Raw genomic sequence first — 19,646 nt, 5'->3', positions numbered from 1 at the left:
ATAGGAATCTTGGTTAAGGAAAAAGGCTACAATGTATTGAAATACAGTTTGAGGGTAAACATTCTGGAACAATAGTCATTTAATCTTCTACTAAAACTCTTGAACTATTGAATTCCCTCCTTGACCACTCCCCTCCAGAACTGAAAAGCCTTCATCCTTATGATCTTTAATTCCTCTCAGAAGCTCTGCTCCTGAATCCCTGGACTTTCTCCACCATGTCGAAGCAGCCTGTTCACCCTAGATGTTCACTTAGGCCCTGTGGCCCCCTCCTCTAATTGTTCAGTTTCTCCCAGAACTTCCATTTTAAGGAAGGTACCCAGGCCAGCCTTGTTCCTTTTTCCACTCCTCTCTGGGCTCCACTCCAACCTCCCCAGACTCTCTCCACCGTGGCCCACATGTGTGCCTTCTCCTTCCCCAGCCTCCCCTTCCCCTATTCAGTTGGTTTTGATGTGCTATCTTCCCCTACTAGAACAGAAGCTCCATGAGGGTAAGCACCATCTTTCTTTTTGTTTGTGTTTGTATTCCCAGCACTTAGAATAGTGGCTGGCACAGAGTAAGTGATTAATAAATGCTTGTGGACTTGTATGGAGGCAAGTAGATGGTTCAGTGGATAGAACAATGAGTCTCAGGAAAACCTGAGTTGAAATCTGGCCTCAGACAGAGGTTACTAGCTGTGTGACCCTGGGCAAGTCACTTGACCTCTGTTTGCCTTAATCCACTAGAGAAGGAAATGGCAAATCACTTCAGTATCTTTGCCAAGAAAACCCCATGGACAGTATTGATGTGCTGTGGTCCACAAGGTCACAAAGAGTCTGGACAGGCTGAACAACAGCAATATTGACTTAATCCTCTCATAGAAATCCTTCTGTACACATAATCCTTTATGAACGAAGAAGAGTATATTTCCCTCAGCTAGGTCATAGCACCAAGACCAACAGCGTTCTTAACTTCTTGTTGCTGCTGTTTTTCAGTCATTTCAGTTGTGTTCAACTCTCTGTGACCCCATTTAGGGTTTTCTTGGCAAAGATACTGTGGTGGTTTGCCATTTTTTTTCTCCAGTTCATTTTATAGTAAGGAAACTGAAGCAAACAGGGTTAAGTGACTTGCCCAGGGTCACACAGATAATAAATATCTGAGACCACATTTGAACTCAGGTCTTCCTGACTCGAGGCCCAGTGATCTAGCCATTGTACCACCTAACTGAGACTTGCTTTTTGTTCTAAGTTTAATTTCCACCCTCACTCCATTTTCTTGAGACCTCAGTTCACTTTTCCTTACCTTCTACACACTTTCTTAAGGGGAAGAGTAGGAAATGGTTTTTGGCTAGAGAAGTATTTATTTCTTTATGTTTTCAGTTGAACTAAAAAAGGAGATCTTTAATATGCTTCCACAGATGGGAGCTAATATGAGTCAAGTAGTTGTGAATTATAGTTGGGAACATATTCCCACCAATAGTCTAGACAGAAACCTGGGCTGAGGTACTAAGAAAGAAAAGACAAGTTCCTGCTTGACCAGGGCATCTGTGATGTTACTTGAGCTGGTAACTCAGTGCTTGGAGCACCATCTGGAAGCTGGTCTAGATATAGCGTGCCAAGGATATCTTTCAAGAAGAGCAAAACTCAGGGCAGCTAGATGGTACAGTGGATAGAGCACTGGCCCTGAAGTCAAGAGGACCTGAGTTCTAATCCGGCCTCAGACCAAACACTTGACACTTACTAGCTGTGTGACCCTGGGCAAGTCACTTAAACCCAACTGCCTTTAAAAAAAAAAAGAGCAAAGATCTTTCTACCACATAGGGAAGGTGCCAGGAGTTCATGCCCCAAATGATAGTGGTTGTTTTCATATCATCTGTTGATGAGAAAATATATTGTAGTGGATATGACCAAGGAGAACTGTTCCCAGGACTTCATTTCCTATTATGCTTGAGATGGTTCACTGGGAGAAATTCCTTAGACTACATTTCCCTGAAAGCGGCATGAATGGTGTCATTATCAGGTAAGGACTCTGAATAGTGATGATAAGTATAGTCCAAGGGTTCTTAAACTGGGGTCTGTAAACTTGAGTGTTTTTTTTAATATTTGATAATTATTTCAAAATGATTGGTTTTCTTTGTAATCCTATATATTTTGTTTCATGCATTTGAAAACACTATTCTGAGCAGGGGTCCCTAGACTTCCAAATTGTACAGTTAGGTGGCACAATGGATAGAGTGCTGGGGCTCAGTGAGGAAGACTCCTCTTCCTGAGTTCAAATCTGGCCTCAGACACTTACCAGCTGTGTGATTCTGGGCATTTCACTTAACCCTGTTTGCCTCCATTTTCTCTTCTGTAAAATGAGTCGGAGAAGGAAATGGCAAACTACTCTAGTACATTTGCCAAGAAAACCCCACATAGGGTCACAAAAAGTCAGCAAAGGCTGAACAACAAGACTTCCAAAGGAGTCCATTATACCGTACAAACACGGAGTAAATGTGCTTGTTGACTTGCTTTGATTTGACTTCTTAATTAGTGGGGTTGTGCAAAAGGAGTCCACGCAGGGAGAAGCGCTACCCATTTTTCACACAGGCAGAAACTGATTCTATTATTTGATTGTCTTTTGTTATTTTCATGTTTGTCTCAGTTACTCGCTTAGGAGGTCTCTCCAAAGAGGCCAGTCAGCCTCTACCAAACTTGCAAATCTCCAGTGGCAGGGCTCTAGAATGCTCTTGGCCAACAGCCTTCAGAACCCAAGTAGAGCCTGTACACAATCCAATCAGCCACACTGCCTCAAGAGTATTCGAGATACCAACAACGTCTTCTAGCCTGATCATGGTCACCCCCCATTCCCCAGCCCTGGCTCAGAGTCATGTGGTTCTCATCACAAACCAAAAGCCCTGAAGGTTAGAGGGGAGGAAGGATGATCAAGCCCTTGGAAGTCACTAGAATCCAGTGGTCTACAGATGGGACATATGGACAATCTGACCAGCACCTGCTAGTGCAAAGAAGCCCAGGATGGGATCCAAAGCCTTGGGTTGCAAGTTGAGAATCCAAGTCCGGCCCAAGCTTACCTGGGTCGTAGGATCTTAGCATCGTAAGTTCACACCTGGAGGAGACTTTAGAGGTCATCATTTTATAGATGAGGAAACTGAGGCTGAGAGGCTGTGCATGTTTGTAAACATCAGACAGGATCTGAACTCAGGTCCTCTCAAATCCAGTATTCTTCCCACCATACCACAGAGTCTCCCAAGAGGAGACAGTACTCTGATCAGTAAGGAGAAGAGCTCAGAAAAGCCAAACTCAGCCCTTGCCCTCTTTCCCATCTCCTACTCTCAACCCTTTCTTTTCCCATCTCCCAAAAAGGACCAGAAAATTTAAAGTGTAGCCATTTTCACTTATTTTAAAGATCCCAACCTTCATCTATTTCTACCAAGGACACAGCATCCTGACCCCAGTGTCTGTTCCACCTCAGGGCTCCTTCCCCCATCCTCCAAACAGCCCCTTCCCCTCCCTGCGTCTCTCCTCTCATCCAAGCATTCCACACCCTGGGATTTTGGAATCAGATGGTAAAGCCTTGAGTCTCCCAAGCCCATCCAGAATTCCTGCGCCTGCTCAGCCCCACTTTTTGTCCTTGAGCCTCAGGAAAGAACACCAAGAGCCAGGGCTTAGAAGACTACAGGAGCCCAGGAAGTGCCTAGGACAGAAAATAGGAGGAAGTCAGGACAAAGTGGTCTCCCCTACCCCAAGTCCAGGCCACTTCTGCTCACTCTCTACAGCAGAGATCCCTAGGTCAGGTCCCCTTCCAACCTCCAATAAAGATGGAATATGCCCAGGACTATTTGTGTGCCTGGATTTTGTCACAAGCTCAAGGTAGGACCAATGCCCCAGGGCTAGCCTTTCCACATGCCCCCATTCCCTCTCTTTTATTCACCTCCCTTTGTTGCTCCAACCCCATCCGCCTCACTGAGCCCCCACCCCCTGGTTACTGAGCCCCACTATCTCAGTAAGCCTCCATCTCTTCCTCACTATTATTACCCACCCACCCACCCCTTACTGAGCTCCTATCCCCTCTGGATTTCCTCTCAAACTTGGGGTCAGATTAGATGCCAAATTGTGCTTCCCACAGAATCTCATCATTGCCAGGATGACCCTTCCCATAGACCCCCATTCCCTACCTCATTTTCACCTCCCCCTATCATCCCAAATTCATCACCCCACTTAGTCCTCATCTCATTGATGGGTCTCCACTCCCTTCATTAAACCTCCATTCACTTCATGTAGACCCAAACTCTTTCACCGAGTCCCAACCCCCCACACTAAGACTCCATCTCTTCACTGAGTTCCCTCAACCCCTCTTTCTGAGGTTTTATTCTACCTCATTGGGTCTTGAACCCTTAGATCGGGCCCCCATCCTCCTCTCTGAGCTCCATTGTCTTGATAAGCAGCCATCACCCTCACTATTACCCATCACCCTTACTGAACCTTCATTCATTTCATCACGCCTTTGTCTCCCTCCCTGAGTGCCTGTCCCTTTCATCCCTGACCAATGTCACCTACCTCACTCACTCAGGCAAGCAAGGCAATGGTCGGACAGAGACCCAGGAGTAAAGAGTAGATCTGAGGGCCAGGGAGTGCTGAACTTGTCTCTTCTGGGTTCTTCTCGTTTGTTCTGGAAGATAAAAGTATTGAGCGGGGGGAATCAGACAAGGAATGAGCAGAAGTGTCCAGGGAACTAGCCACTGATGATCCTTTCCCACAGGACTGGGAAAGATTCCCTTCCCCATGCCAATTATCATAAGCATAAAGCCCCATGACCACCAAGAAGGGCTCCCACCATAGCGTTTCCAGTCTCCCTATCTTGAGCGCCACATATGGAAAGAACAGTCAAGGCAAAGCTGCTGCCCTCAACAATGCTCCAACGAGTGCCTCCCTTTCCTTTCCTCTTACTCCCTTCTTACCTCTTTGCAGTCTGGCTTCCAACCTCATCATTCAGCCGAAGTTGCTCTCTTCAAACTTACTAATCCTCTCTTGATTTTTCAAATCCAATGACCTTTTCTCAATCCTCATTCTTCTTGATCTCTCTGGTATGCTTTCAAAGCCATCCAAAACCTGACCCCTTTCCACCTTTCCAGCCTTTTTATACCTCTCTCTCCTCTACTTACACTTTGATCCAGTGACCCTGGCTTCCTTGCTATTCCTTCCACAAGACACTCCATCTCTGGACACTGACTGTCTATAAAATCTGCAATACTTTCCCTCCTCATCTCCCCCTCCTGGCTTCCCTGGATGCCTTCAAGTCTCAGCTAAAGCCTCACCCTTTTCAAAAAGTCTTTGCCTGTCTTCCTTAACCTTTAGTGCCTTCCCTCTGAAATGATGTCCAATTATTTATTTTTATATATCTATAATCTTGTTTGTGCATAGTTATTTGCATGTTGGCTCCCTGCTTAGACTGCAAATTCCTTGAGAGCAGGAACTGGGGTTTGCAGGTGGGAGGGTTGTGTGGGAGTGGGGGATAGAGTCCTGTTCTTTTTCTCACTAGCACTTAGCAGAGTAATTGGCCCACAGTAGGTGTTTAATAAATGCTAGTTCACCTACTGCCTGCTGTGCCAATCAGTCTGTTGCTAATTAATGCTATGCCAGTTAATAGTCCTTTGTGTGTCATTATGGTACCAAGGGATGAGAGCCATGGATCAGTGGAGTCAAACTCAAATAGAAACATATCCCTCTGGGCTGCAGATTGACTTAGAAAATCACAAAATAACATTATCTGTGTTGCATTTTTATTTTGCTAAACCTTTCCCAATCACATTTTATTCTAGTTGAGGCGCTTGGCAGTTTGCTGGCTGGCATGCTGCCCATGGGCAGTGAGTGTGATGTTTCTTTGTAGACAACCCAAAAGAGTAGAAAATCCCTCTTCCCCCAAGGCAAAAAAATCCCCAAATGTTTCTTATTGTCAGTGTAGCCTATGAGACTATGAGTTTTATCTGAACAGATTGTCATTCTGTAATCCCAGAAATCCTCCTAGTATCTAGTATAAGGCTCTGAAGGCAAGGGGAACTCCAATGTTTCCTGAAGGTGAAAAGATTGATATTGGAAAGCCTTATATGCTCAATAGAGCTGAGAATGTCAGAGCTGGGCACTGGGGGCCAGAGTGGGGAATGAGTGGGAGCCTCAGAATACAAATTGTCTGAGCTGAGAAGGGCATTAGAACAGAGACTATCAGAGCTGAAAGAAACTTCAGCACAGAAAATATGGGAGGAACCTTGGAACAATAGATGTCAGAACACAGAACATAGAAAGCTAGAACTAGAAAGGACCTTTAGAACCTGGTAGTATAGAAAGGACACTACACCTGAAGTCAAAGTACCTGCATTTAATTTATGATTGTCAAACTTACTACTTATTAGACACTAGGTAAGTCTGGGCCTCAGTTCCTTCATCAACAAAATAAGGGGGTTGGACTAAAAGATCTCTGAGGTCTCTTTTGGTATTAAATCTCTGATCCAGCAGATGTAGAATGTTGGAGGCGGATGGACCTTAGAACCTAGAATGCCATCAAGCAGTCAGCTAAGTGGCTCAGTGGATAGAACACTACACCTGGAATTGGGAAGGCCTGAGGTCAGATACAGCTTCAGGCACTTACTAGCTATCTGACCCTGAACAAGTCACTTAAAGTATGTTTGTCTCAGTTTCTTCAACTGTAAAATGGAGATGATAATAGCACCCACTTTGCAGGGTTGTTATGAGTATCAAATGAAACAATATTTGTAAAGAGCACTTAGCAGAGTGACAAGAACATAGTAGGTGTTGTATAAATGGTTATTCTCTTCCTTTCCCCCTTCTTTCCAGCTCAGAGAAGAAACTTAAGGGGCAGCTAGGTGGCACAGTAGATAGAGCTCCAGCCTTGGAATCAGGAGCATCTGAGTTCAAATCTGACCTCACACACTTGACATTTGCTAGCTGTATGACCTCGGGCAGGTCACTTAACCCCGATTGCCTCATCAAAAAGCAAAAAACAAAACAAACAAAAAGAAACTCAAATTATAGAATATCCAAGCTGGGAAAAACTTTAGAACTCAGTCTTCCAAAGTAAAACACAGAATGTAGAATGGGAAAAATGGAAGAGAAAAAAGGCAAAACCTAAAATGGCAGAGTAGGAAGGAAACTTAGAGGACCCCCCATCTAATAGCTTCATGTTATAGAGGAAACTGAATCAGGAGGAGGAGTGTACTGCCCAGGGCCTCATGACAAGTCAGTAACAGAAGCAGGATCTATTTCATGCAAAGCCCTCAGAGTCCCTGGTGCCTGAGTTCCAGGTCTATATTGATAACCTTCAGGGCTGGATTGCCCTTCCTGACTCAGCTGGTATCTCCTCCATAGATCCTGCAGGTGACACTCTGGTTTGGGGGAACAGGAGGACGTGGGAGGGAGAGAGGCTGTCCTCGGTTTACACATTTGTCTTGGTTCAGCTACACAATAGGAAGTCAACCCTCACCCCTCCCACATCTCTACCCTACACTAGGGGTAGAGGGTTCTTGGCATCTCCATCTAGAAATAAATGTGTCCCTAGAAGATAGGATGACCCTGCCTCTAGAAGTGACCCAACCCAAGATGAATCCAAGTGAGCTCTGGGTCACTGATCCACATAAAGTCTCTGCTGAGGGAAGTTATGAGGGACAGCAGAGCCCAGACCCTCCACAGGGAGGCTAGTACTGACCTCTGCATCTGAAGGGCTGCCTCAGCATTCCTAAGTTTCTCAGCCAAATTCTGGTTCTCTTCTGGACCAGGAAAGAAGGCAGGAGGGGAAGTTAATGAGAAGGAGAAATTGTTTCACTCTCACCCTCATCCCCACCAACTTGGTGCCATGGGAAAGGCCCCCAAAGCCTCTTGGGCCTTCAAACTTTCTTCCCTAGAGCCTGAATTCCCTCCATTTGAGACACCCCCCCTCCACAAGGATCCTTCTTAGGAAATGATTACTAGGATAGGGACTACTAGGGAAAGGCATTAAGACCTCCTTGTGGCTGCCCATGATGCCCAGAGAAGGGAAGGAAACATGGATTCTTACTTAAGAACTGCTGGGGACCTTAGAGCTCATGAGGTACAATTCCCTCACTTGACAGATGAGAAAACTGAGGCTCAGAGGTCAAGTGACTGGCTGCTCATAGTGGCAGAGCCCACACAGACACCTGGACCTCCTAAAAGCCACATGTCCTAGTGGAAAATGGGCAGCCTTGGGGTCAGAGAGCCTGAACTAGGGTGCTCCCCCATCACTGTGCCTGGGTGACTTAACCTCTCTGGCCTCTGCTTCCTCGTGGGCAAAATGAGGAGATGGGAGCAGACCAGGGGTTCTCAGCCTTGTTTGTGTTGTGTCCCCACTTTGGGCATCAGTCTGCTGAAGGCCAGGGGCCCCTTCTCAGAATGATGTGCTTAAATGCACAAAATACAACAGGTAGGCTTTCAAAGGAAACCAACTGCATTGAAATACAATTATACAAATATTAAAAGTAAACAAACTCATGCACTCCATGTTCAGGACCTCTGGAGTAGATGGTTTCTAAGGTCCCTTTCCAGCTCTAAAACCTATGATCACTCTATTCTCAGCCCCGTTCCCTAAATGTATGTTAGGACCTTGGGGGAGGTAGTACCAACCTTGCTGGGCAGCCTGGGATTGGGGGGATGGGTAGTCAGTCTGTGCTTCCCTCCCTCTCCACCTCCCAGATCCAGTCCCTGAAACTCCCTTTTCAGAGTGGCAGGGTCCTGAGACTCCCCCCAGAGCAGTGGGGAGGAAGGGGGGCCTCTCCAGGTCCTCCCTTCATACACAGTCCCCTTACCCTTCAGCTCCTGTAGCTGACTGAGCAGCAATTCTCTCTGGGATGTCATCTCCTCCAAGTTATTGTTCGGGTCTCCCTAAGGGGAGGAAAAAGGTGTGTGAATGGACCGGGCCTCGAAGATATCCACATCTGCCCTCAAGTCCTCCAATCCTTTCTGGGGCTGGCTTGCAGTTTTAAAACTGCTCTTAATTGGGAGGGAAGGATAGGAAACAAGGGGACCACAAGGAGACAAGAAGTCTGGGAAGGAGAAAAAGGCAGATGTGGGGACACAGGGGAGCAAACACCCAGGGACCCAGACAAGGGTAAGTGGAGGAAAGATAGTGAGATAAGGGAAATGGGGGGGAAGGGACTGATGAAAACAGGAAGGCAAAAGTAATAGGATAGCAGAGAGATGGGGAGGGAGAAAATTCAAGGAGGAAGATAGGGAGAAAGAGATAGAAACAGAGAAGAAAAAACAGATCAGGAAGAGAAACAAGGAAAGGAAGGCAGAGAGATAAGGAAGTGAGAGAGAGGGGGAAAGAAGAATATGGAGAGATAAGGGAAATGATGAAGGAATTTAGGGAGGTGAAACATGGGATAAGAGGAAAGAGAGTCAGGAAAGACATAGGGAACTGGGACAGAAGGAGGCAAGACTTTGGGTTCTCGCAGAGAAGCCTATAACCTAAAATTCTGGGCTGTGAGAAATCAGTGCTATGCCCAGGCCCTCCCCTGTGATGCCTGGCCCTCATGAGGCCCTCTCTCTTGTAGCCCTCTACCCCTCAAGCCCCTCTCTATCTTAGGACTCCTGATCCCACTCCACCCCCAGTACCAAGTATAGCTCCACCATCCCACCTCGATCTCCAGGAAGCTTTTCTGGCTTTTGTTCAACTCTTTCACGAGGACCACCAGAATGATGAACAGCAATATAATCAGTATATAACACTTGCAGCAATCCTTGAATCCCTGGAAGCATCGTTCTTCTGACATACGTTCCAGTCCCTAAGCTCACCAGCACTGGTTTCAAACTGACTCTGATTTGGGCTTATTAGCATATTTCCCCTTTCCAGATAAGAATAAGGGAAATGTCACTGGTCACGAGTTCAGTCCAAGTTTGTTGGGAAATTTTGCAACCTGTTTACAGGACTAGGTTGATGTTTGGGCACCTGGGATCAAAGACCAAGTGATAGAATTTGATAGTCACAACTGTGTCCAGCATGGAAGGGACTATAGTTAGAGTTGAGCAGAGGTCATAGCTATACCCCACCTCCTCCCTGCAGAATTAATATAGAGAGAGGGACTAAACCTGTGATTGCAATAAAATTGGGAATTCCCAACGAGAAAACTTCCTCTACCCATGCAGGTCCATACTTCTCTGCCCCTTATATACAGTCTTAAAGAGTTGTCTAGGGTACTGAGAGGCTAAAGTAACTTACCAAGAGTCACAAAGCGAGTATGTAAGAACCAAAACTCAGCCCATATCTTCCTGCCTCCAAAGCCAACTCTATAATCACAACAATGTGATTGGATCACAGAGTGTGAGAGGGAAAGTAATGTCCAATAAGGAAGAAAAGGTAGGTTGGGGCCAGGTTGGATAGGGCTAAACATGAGTTTATATTTTATTCTAGAGGCAAAAAGGAAGCTTCTGGAGTTGGTTAAATAGAGGAGTCACTCAGTCAGATGGGCACTTAAAGAAAATTACTTTGGTGACAGTGTGCAGGATGGACTGGAGGGGGAGGGACTTGAAGCAGGGAAATCAGGATGTTACAATAATCTAGGTAAGAGAGGATGAGGGCCTGCACTCAGGTGGTAGGTGTATGAGTAGAGAAGGGGTCAGATATGAAAGATGCTGTGAAGGTAGCAAAGGCAAGATTGGATTACATGGGGTTGAAGGAGAGTAAGGAGCCATTAATAAGCTAGGAGACTGGCAAGATGGTGGCACCTTCAACAAAAGTAGGAAGTTTGGAAGAGAAGAGGGTTGTGGGGGGGGGAAGGGTAAGAAGATAATGAGATCAGTTTTAGACATGTTGAGTTTAAGATGTCTCCAGGACATCCAGTTTGAAATGTCCAAAAGGAAATTAATGATCCAGAGTTAAAACTTAGGTGATAAAAAAGAACTAGAAATAAATATCTGAGAGTCACTTGCATAGAGATGATAGTTACACCCAAGGGAGACTGATGGGGTAACCTAAAGAGCCAATATAAAGGGAGAAAAAAAAAAGAACCTAGGATAAATCTTGATTAACATTCACAGTCATGAAGTATATTGTAGATGATAAGCCAGCAAAAGAGACTGAGTGGTCAGACAGGAAATGAACCAAGAGAACAAAGTGTCCCAAAAATGCAGAGAACAGGGTATCCAGCAAGAGAGAGTAGTCAACAGTGTCCAATGAAGCAGATAGATAGAGAAGAGTAAGACTGAGCAATATTATCAGCTTTGGAAATCAGGAAATCATTGGTAATTTTGGAGAGAACAGTTTCAGTTGAATGATGAGTTCAGAAGCCAGATTGCTGAGACTTGAGGAGAGAAGGAGAACAGAGTAAGTGTAGACAGCTATTTTTTATATAAATAGCAAGTGCAGACAACTTTTTCAATGAATTTGACTGTGAAAGGGGAGAAATATGTAGGATGATAGCTAGAAAAGGTTTGACATAAGAGGGAAATAGGAAGGGAAGAGGGAAAGAAGAGGAAAGAAGAGAAAGGAGTGATGATAAAAGAGAGGACAGATTAAGGAAGGCAGTGGTTAGAAGCAAAATAGACTGTTGAGGAGGAACAGGATAAAAAGAGAGAAGAAGAAGAAACAGAAGATACAGGGATTGAGGGAATATACGGTTAGTAACAATAACTGTGAATGTGAATGGGATGAGCTTGCCCATAAAATGGAAGTGGGTAGCAGAATGGATTGGAAACTAGAAGCCAACAATATGTTGTTTACAAGAGACACACTTGAAAGAGAAAGACAACCACACAGGTGATGTATGTCTTACACAATAAAGTGATGGAACAGAATGTATTATGCTTCAGCTGAAGTTAAAAAAAAAAGGCAAGGGTAGTGATCATGATCTCAGACAAAGAAAAAGCAAAAATAGGTCTAATTAAAAGAGATAATCAGGAAAACTACATTTTGCTAAAAAGGTACCATAGACAATGATGTAAAATCAAAAAAATTTCTAGCAAATTTCACTGATAAAGGTTTCATTTCTCAAATATATGGAGGAGGTAACTTTATAAAAATAACAGCCATTCCCCAACTGATAAATGGCCAAAGCATATGAGCAGGCAGTTTTCAGAAGAAGAAATCAAATCTATTTATAGTCATATGAAAAATGCTCTCAATGCAAATCTTAAAAACTCTGAGGTACCACCTCAGACCTATAAGAAATGACAAGTGCTGGAGGCGATGATGGAAAATAGGTACACTAATGAATTATTGGTGGAGTAGTGAATTGGTCCAACCATTCTAGAGAACAATTTGGAACTATGCCCAAAGGGCTATAAAATTGTACATACCCTTTGATCCAGAAATACCACTAATAAGTATATATACCAAAGAGATTAAGAAAAAGGAAAAGGACATATATACAAAAATATTTATATCGGCTCTTTTTGTGGTGGCAAAGAATTGGAAATTAAGAAGATACTCATCAATCAGGGAATGGCTAAACAAGGTATGGCATATGACTGTAATGGAATACTATTGTACTATAAGAAATGATGAGGGAAAGGTTTCAGAAAAACATGACACTATATGAACTGATACAAAGTGAAGAGAGAAGAACCAGGAGATTATTTTGCACAGTAATAGCAATCTTGTAATAATGATAACTGTGAAGGACTTTACTACTCCAATCAATACAATGATCCAAGATAATCTTAAAGAACTCATGATGAAAAAATGCTATCCACCTCCAGAGAGAGAACTAATGAACTCTGAGTACAAATTGAAGTATGATTTTCTCACTCCATTGCAGGGTGAGGGGGTTGCAATATGGCTAACATGCAAACATGTTTTGCATGATTTCACATGTATAATTGATATCCTATTGCCTGCTTTCTCAATGGGTGGAGGAAGAGTGGGAGGGAAAGAATTTGGGACTCAAAATTTAAAAAGAAAAGAATGTTTTAAATAAATAAATCAGAAAATCAGAAAAAAAGAAAAGATTTGAAAGAACTATAAGAAGTGAAATAGAGAATCACTTAGAGAGGAATAAAAGGACTGCCTCAAGTTGTGGCTAGATAGCATTAATTTATAATGTCTATAATGTTAGATAGCATTAATTTATAATTATAATTTATAATTACATTATAACTAATTTATAATAATCAGCTTTGATTATGAGATTCTCTCCAGTTTCATTCAGAAGCTCAGAAGGAGCAGAAGAGGCAGATGGTGGTAATAATCCACGGCAGAGATTCGACAAGAGAAGAGTAGCAAGCAACAGGACAAGAAGGCAAAAGATTCAAGAGGAGTTGAATTGGATTCAAGTGGAATTGAAGTGGCTAACTATTGGTTTGAATTTAGAGAAGGACAAAGGGGAAGTCAGAATAGGAATAGTGGCTTGATTACTAAGGTATGGAGGAATGATAGGTCTCAATGAGGGCAAAGAGTAGGTATAGAAAGGGTGAAACATAGGGAAAAGGAAAATGATATGGAGTTCTGGCCAAATAGGGGAATGTCTGAGCTTCTAATTAGGGAAGTGGAAAATGTATGGGTAATGGTGAAATCTAGTGTGTGACCATCCTTACATATGGCTAAGGTGGAGTGAAGGAATAGGTCCTTGGACTTAGGGAGGTACAGGAAATGGGAGGATGAAGAGTTTAAGGTGCCATCTTCAATGGATATTAAAATCTCCTAGTATGAGATCAGGAGTGGGGGGGGATAAAAAAAATAGTGAGCTAGGGAATGAATTCTTTGAAAAAGGAGAGAAAATCACCCAAGGGTTGGTATTCTTCAGCCTTCATAATTTTGATTGGGTGGAAATTTTTAGAATCAAAGTGAGAGGCCAGAATAAAATTTGCTGTGCACCAAGTGAATCAAAAAAAACCCAATGTATATAGATAACTAACAGAAATATACGACTAAAAACCACATCCCAAAAGATAAGTGCTCAAACAGTTCTCGAAAAAAAATCCACAAACTATAAACAACTATATAAAAGAATGCCTCAAATCACTAATATTAAGAGAAATGCTAATCAAAACAACTCTGACCCTTCCTCTCACACACAGCCAAATTGGCAAAGATAACAAAGCAATGGAAAAAATCGATGCTGGAGGGGTTAGGGAGCATCAGATACACTGTACAACCAATCTGACAAGTAATTTGGAGTCATGCAATTAAAGTGACCAAAATGTCAATGCCTTTTCCCTCAGAGATTACACAGCTAGCCATATATGCCAAGGAGGTCAATAACAAAAAAAAAAGACTTTATATAATCAAAATATGGATAATAGCTCTTTTTGTGGTAGCAAGGAATTCAGGTGGGGACAGGAGAAAGAAGAGAAGAAGCAGATGCCCATGGATTAGGGAATGGTGAAATATAGTAAATGTGGTACATGAGTGTAATGGAATATTACTGTGCCATAAGAAACAACAAACACATTGAAGATAGAAAAACATGATAGAACTTAGATGGACTGATGCAAAGTGAAGTAAGCAGTCTAGAAAACAATATATACAGTAATATATACAGAAATGTATTAAATGCTCACTATGTTCACAGTACTCTGCTAAACACAGGCAATACATATTGAAAGGCAAGATACTGAAAGTCAATAAGAAGCCACTGGAGCTTGTTGAATGGGGGGATGCAGGGAAGGGAGAAGTGACAGAGTCAGACCTATGCTTTAGGAAAATCAATTTGACAGCTGAAAGGAAGATGAATTGGAGTGTGAAGGGACTTAAAGCAAGCTGACTAGACAGCAGACTATTATAATAGTCCAGGCATGAGGCGATGAAAGCCAGTACCAGAGTAGTAATTGTGTCAGAGGAGAGAAGAGGTCATCTTCAAGAGATATTATAGAGGTAAAATCAACAGGTCTTGGCAATAAATTAGATAAAGGAGGTGAAAGATAGTGAGAAGTCCAGGAGTGAATAGGAAGGTAGTGTTGTGCTCTGTGACATATGAAAAGTCCAAAAGACACAATTTCTGGGTTAATTAATAATCACTTTTATTAATTATGGCTCACAGATAGTTAATAAAATGATGGTCATTTGACTCTCATAAACCAAAGATGAATCATGGAAGCTGCTCAACATGTATATTCCCTTGGAAGAGTGAGTGTTCCCAACAGGTGCAAACCAACTCTGATTGGTTAATAATTAATGAGGGAACAAATATTATAATGAGATGTGGACTATTCTAATGAGAAGCTGGGTACCTGACTCTGATCATGTCACTCATGAACAAAGAGAGACTCATCTCAAGCCAGACCACTTCAGAAATCTCCACAAAAGGAACTATCTTACATCCAGTCAGTGAACAATCAACAATGATGGGGTAAGAATTCCACCTAGATAAGATGGTCTTTGTAAGGTCTTCTAGTTGGATGGGGCAAGAAGCATAAAGCATGAAGAAGCAGAGGATTTAGGCAATCTCATCTATCAGCAATGTCCTTCACAAGGACTGGGCTTTGAAATGAGGAAATAGGGAAAAAACTCTGGGTCTCCCCATTATTAATTGACTATCAACATAAGAGAAAAAATAATCACTTCTCTCAGCTTGCAGTAATAGGAAAGGGGAGGCTTAGAGAGAAAGATAATAATGAGTTTAGTTTTGGACATGTTGAAGTTAAGATGTCTACTGGACATCCAATTTGAGAAATCTAAAAGGACATTGGAGATGTGAGACTGAAGATCAGCAGAGAGAATGGGGCAGAAAAGGTAGATTTGAGAATCATCAGCATAGATATGGTAATTAAATTTACAGTAGCTGATGAGATTACCAAGTGAAGTGAAGAGAGAAGGGCACAGGACAGAACCCTAAGGGACACCTATGGTTTGAGGGCATAATCTGGAAAACAATCTAGCAAAGGAGACTAAGTAGTGGTAAGATAGGTAGGGGGAGAAGCAAGAGAGAGTGGTGTCCTAAAAGCCTAGGGAAAAGAGACTATGAAGGAAGAGTTTTTTTTTTGTTTTGTTTTTTTTTTACTCTTTCTGCTTTGGCTGAGCAGGCCACAGGAAAAAGCTAGTTCGACTTACAAACATAGGTAATATAAAACAGACACAGAAACACTTACCAGTTAGGGCTTTTTTTGGCAGGGGGAGAGGGGGTTAATCTCCCACTGAAAAGTTTTTAATCAAAAACTAGTGCATACAATTTTCTAAAAGCTATCTCAAAACTTTTAATTTGTACAATAATCAAAGGTGCCAAATAGTACTGGAGCCCATTTTCCCTTCTAGAGACTTCCCCACTAGTGTGGAGGATAAACTTATCCCCTTGAAGGGACTTCTCCACTAGAATGAAGGATAACCTTAACTAGCTACTTTCCCAACAGCATGGAGGCTCACCTATTTCTTTAGAGGGACTTCCCAGGGATATCTTTTCCCACTGATGTGGAGGCTTATCTTAGCTCAGATGGATTCCAGATCAAGGAGGAATCTGACCTTCAAGCTGGCATCCCCTCTAAACTCCTGGCTGGCTCACCAATTGTCACAATTGAAATTAAGATAAACTGAGTCACAAAGTTCCAAGCCCATTCAATTTGTTAGTAATGCTCACGATTTCCATTACAAAGGATCTCTCAGCTCTTCAGCAAGACAAAAGACATCAAATGAAGGCAGACAGATTGTTTTTACAGATAAAAGGAGGGGCATCCAAAAACTAGAAAACAGCATCATAGATGGGGGAAATCACGTGATTGATTACAAAGTCTGAAGCATCACAGGCTTGGGAGACAATATGATTGACTGGAAATCAATAATACAGGACTAGCAACAATTCCTCCTTCCTTCTTGTCACTATGGAAAACTTATTACTGGTGTCCACCTGTGTGGCTAGTTAGCATCACAGTAATAACAGATCAAACTTCCTTTTTGTTTTTGCAAGGCAATTGGGGTTAAGTGACTTGCCGAGGGTCACACAGCTAGTGAGTGTCAAGTGTCTGAGGCCAAATTTGAACTCAGGTCCCCCGACTCCAGGGCTGGTTCTCTATTCACTGCACCACCTAGCTGCTCCCAAACCAACCTTTCTTAAAGGACAGTCAGTGTTACAAAGATAATAGACCAGACTCCCTGGTATCCACTTGCATTTTTCAAAAATAACAGATTTTCTTGACATAAGAAAAGAAGAGTGATTAGCGGGAAAACTGAACTTCTAAACCTAATTAACTTAGAGAGGAAAACTAAACTTCTGAGCTTCTGAACTTAACCCGGAGACAAAGAAACATGACTTAGGCAGTATACAAAATGTTGGTGGTAATACAGAATAGAATGGATTACAAAAATGGGGACTATCAGTTTGATTTTCTCAGGAGAGGGTAATCAACAATGCCAAAGGCTGAAGAGAGGTCGAGGAGATGAGGATAGAGAAAAAGTCATTGGATTTGGCAACTGAGAGATCCATGATAACTTTGTTTTGGTGGAATGATAGGGTCAGAAGCCAGATTGTAAGAGGTTAAGAAAGTATTGAAAGAAGAAAAAGTGGAAGCACTATTGTAGACGGTCTTTTCTAGGAGTTTGCCTACAAAGGGCAGAGGAGATATCAGATGATAATTAGCAGGGATGGAAGTGTTGTGATCTGAGAGGTTGAGACCCCTCAAAGACTGGAGTACAGCACGGGGTCATCTGGAATGAATTCACAGACTCAAGCATTCTCCGAGTCAAGTTGACAAAGATTTATTGTTACACTATATAGTGGGAAAGGATTCTTAAGGAACCTGCAACCTTAGAGGGATAAAGTTAAAGTTTATGTAAGATAAAATATAATAAAACATGTGCCAAATATGCTAACTAGGTGATTCAGGGCAAGATTAGGGAATAGTTAAGGAGTGGTCAGTTCTTAAAACAACATGCACTTTTTGTATCTACTGCACAGGTGTTTTACCCAGAGTTCACTAGGAAAAGCCCACAAGGGGGGCCACACAGAGGTGTGGTTTTAGGCCTGCTACATCACTAAGTTAACTAGAGGGCAGGGGTAACTGAGAGCTGTCTAGTCTGCCACCAGTCAATGTCTTGTGTGACAAGATAGATGTACGGAGTATACATATGTCTTAGGTCTAGAATACAGATAATGAGGAGTCCAGGATGTAGATAATGAGGTAGGGCAGTAGTATAGATAGTCCAGTGGGTAAGAATATCTTTATGACCCAGTCAGTTTAAACTAATAATTTCTTCAGGTGCTGCTTGTAACTGCACTAGGGAGAGAGATAAGTATAGTGTCTTGCTGGGACCCGCTCATAAGTAATTGCAGGTACAGTGTCCTTGGGCTGGGGAGAAACTGCCAGGCATAGTGTTTCTGAGACTAGGGAGAAACATGATCAAGGAATTGGGGTCCCAATACAACCACCCAAGCACCCCATCAGAAGGAGCAAGGGAGGGTTTTTTTTTTCAGGATGAGGGAGACATGAACATGCTTGTAGACAATAAGGAATGAGCCAAGAGCCAGGGAGAGAGTGAAAATAAATGATAGAGTGGGGATGATGGGCAGGGTAGGGGAGGACAGCAATCTGTTGGAAGAGATCAAATGGAATGGGACTGCTTGAGCAGGTAGAGGGATTAGCCTTGATAAAAAATCATCATCATCTTCATCATCATCATCATTCAAGGTCATCTCATTGTGTGAAATAGGGATGAAGGAGGAGATAGTGGCAGAAGGCATCTGAATAATAGGAGATTAGAAATACGGAACTCACAGCGAATAGCCTCAATTACTTTTTTGTAAAATATGAGGCAAAACTCTTAGTTGAAAGGATGGAGGAAGGGGAGGTGATAGAAAGTTTGAGGAGAGATGAAAAGATTTGGAAGAGCTGCAATGGGGAGGTAGGATAGCAAGTTAATAAGACAAGTGTAGAACGATCACCTAGCAGCAGTGAGAGCCCAATTGAGGTTGTGAAATATAAATTTGTAGTAGACTCAGTCATAACAGTTGTGTGGTTTTCTCAGACTTTATTCATTAGCAATGTGTGTAGGAGTGAAGGCATCAAATGGTGGGAGTCATCCAAGGCTGAGATTTGACAGGGCATGATCAGTGATCTGATAAGAGGGGTTGGGGATTTGAGGAAAGACAACGTGGAGTTGCATGGTTCACCAAGGTGTTAAATTCGGGGGAAAAGGAGAGAGTGGCCAATGCAGTGGAAATGGCCTCAGAGACCATTGAAGGGTCAAGAGATTGGTGGTCACAGTGTGGACAAAGAATAAGATTTTGTGAGGGAAGAGAGGGAGACATGAAAAGCCTCAGTTAAGAGAATTTCAAAATTCTTTAACACGAAGGTGGTACATTTGTCAGTGATGGCAAGATCAAGGGTATGACTACCTTTGTGTGTGGCTGAGATGGGGGAAGGGAATAGCTCACGAGAAGGACGCAGGTTGAAGAACTGAATGGTTAGGGTGTTTGGGAGGGAGTCAATATGTATGCTAAAGCTCCTTAATATGAGGGCAGGGGTTGGGAAGGAGAGAAAAATTGGGAGCCAAGTCCTGAACTAATTGAGAAAGGAAGGGGAGTGACCTGGGAGTCTGTAGGCAACAACTACCAGGATTTTGATTGGGTATGGATTGTATGGGGATGTTACTGAGTGATAGGATAGAGGGAGACCCTAGAAGCTGCAATGGGAACCAAGGAGTATTCTAGCTCCCCTAACTGGACCAGTAAGCTCTGCGCGTGACCAATGAGCTAGGTACAATTTTTGTGCCATATATCCTCACCC

This window comes from Vombatus ursinus, unplaced genomic scaffold (genome assembly GCF_900497805.2).
Source record: "Vombatus ursinus unplaced genomic scaffold, bare-nosed wombat genome assembly UNPS02009173.1, whole genome shotgun sequence".
NCBI lineage: Eukaryota > Metazoa > Chordata > Mammalia > Diprotodontia > Vombatidae > Vombatus > Vombatus ursinus.
The sequence above is the reverse complement of the archived record's forward strand: the minus strand, read 5'-3'. Positions refer to the sequence as shown.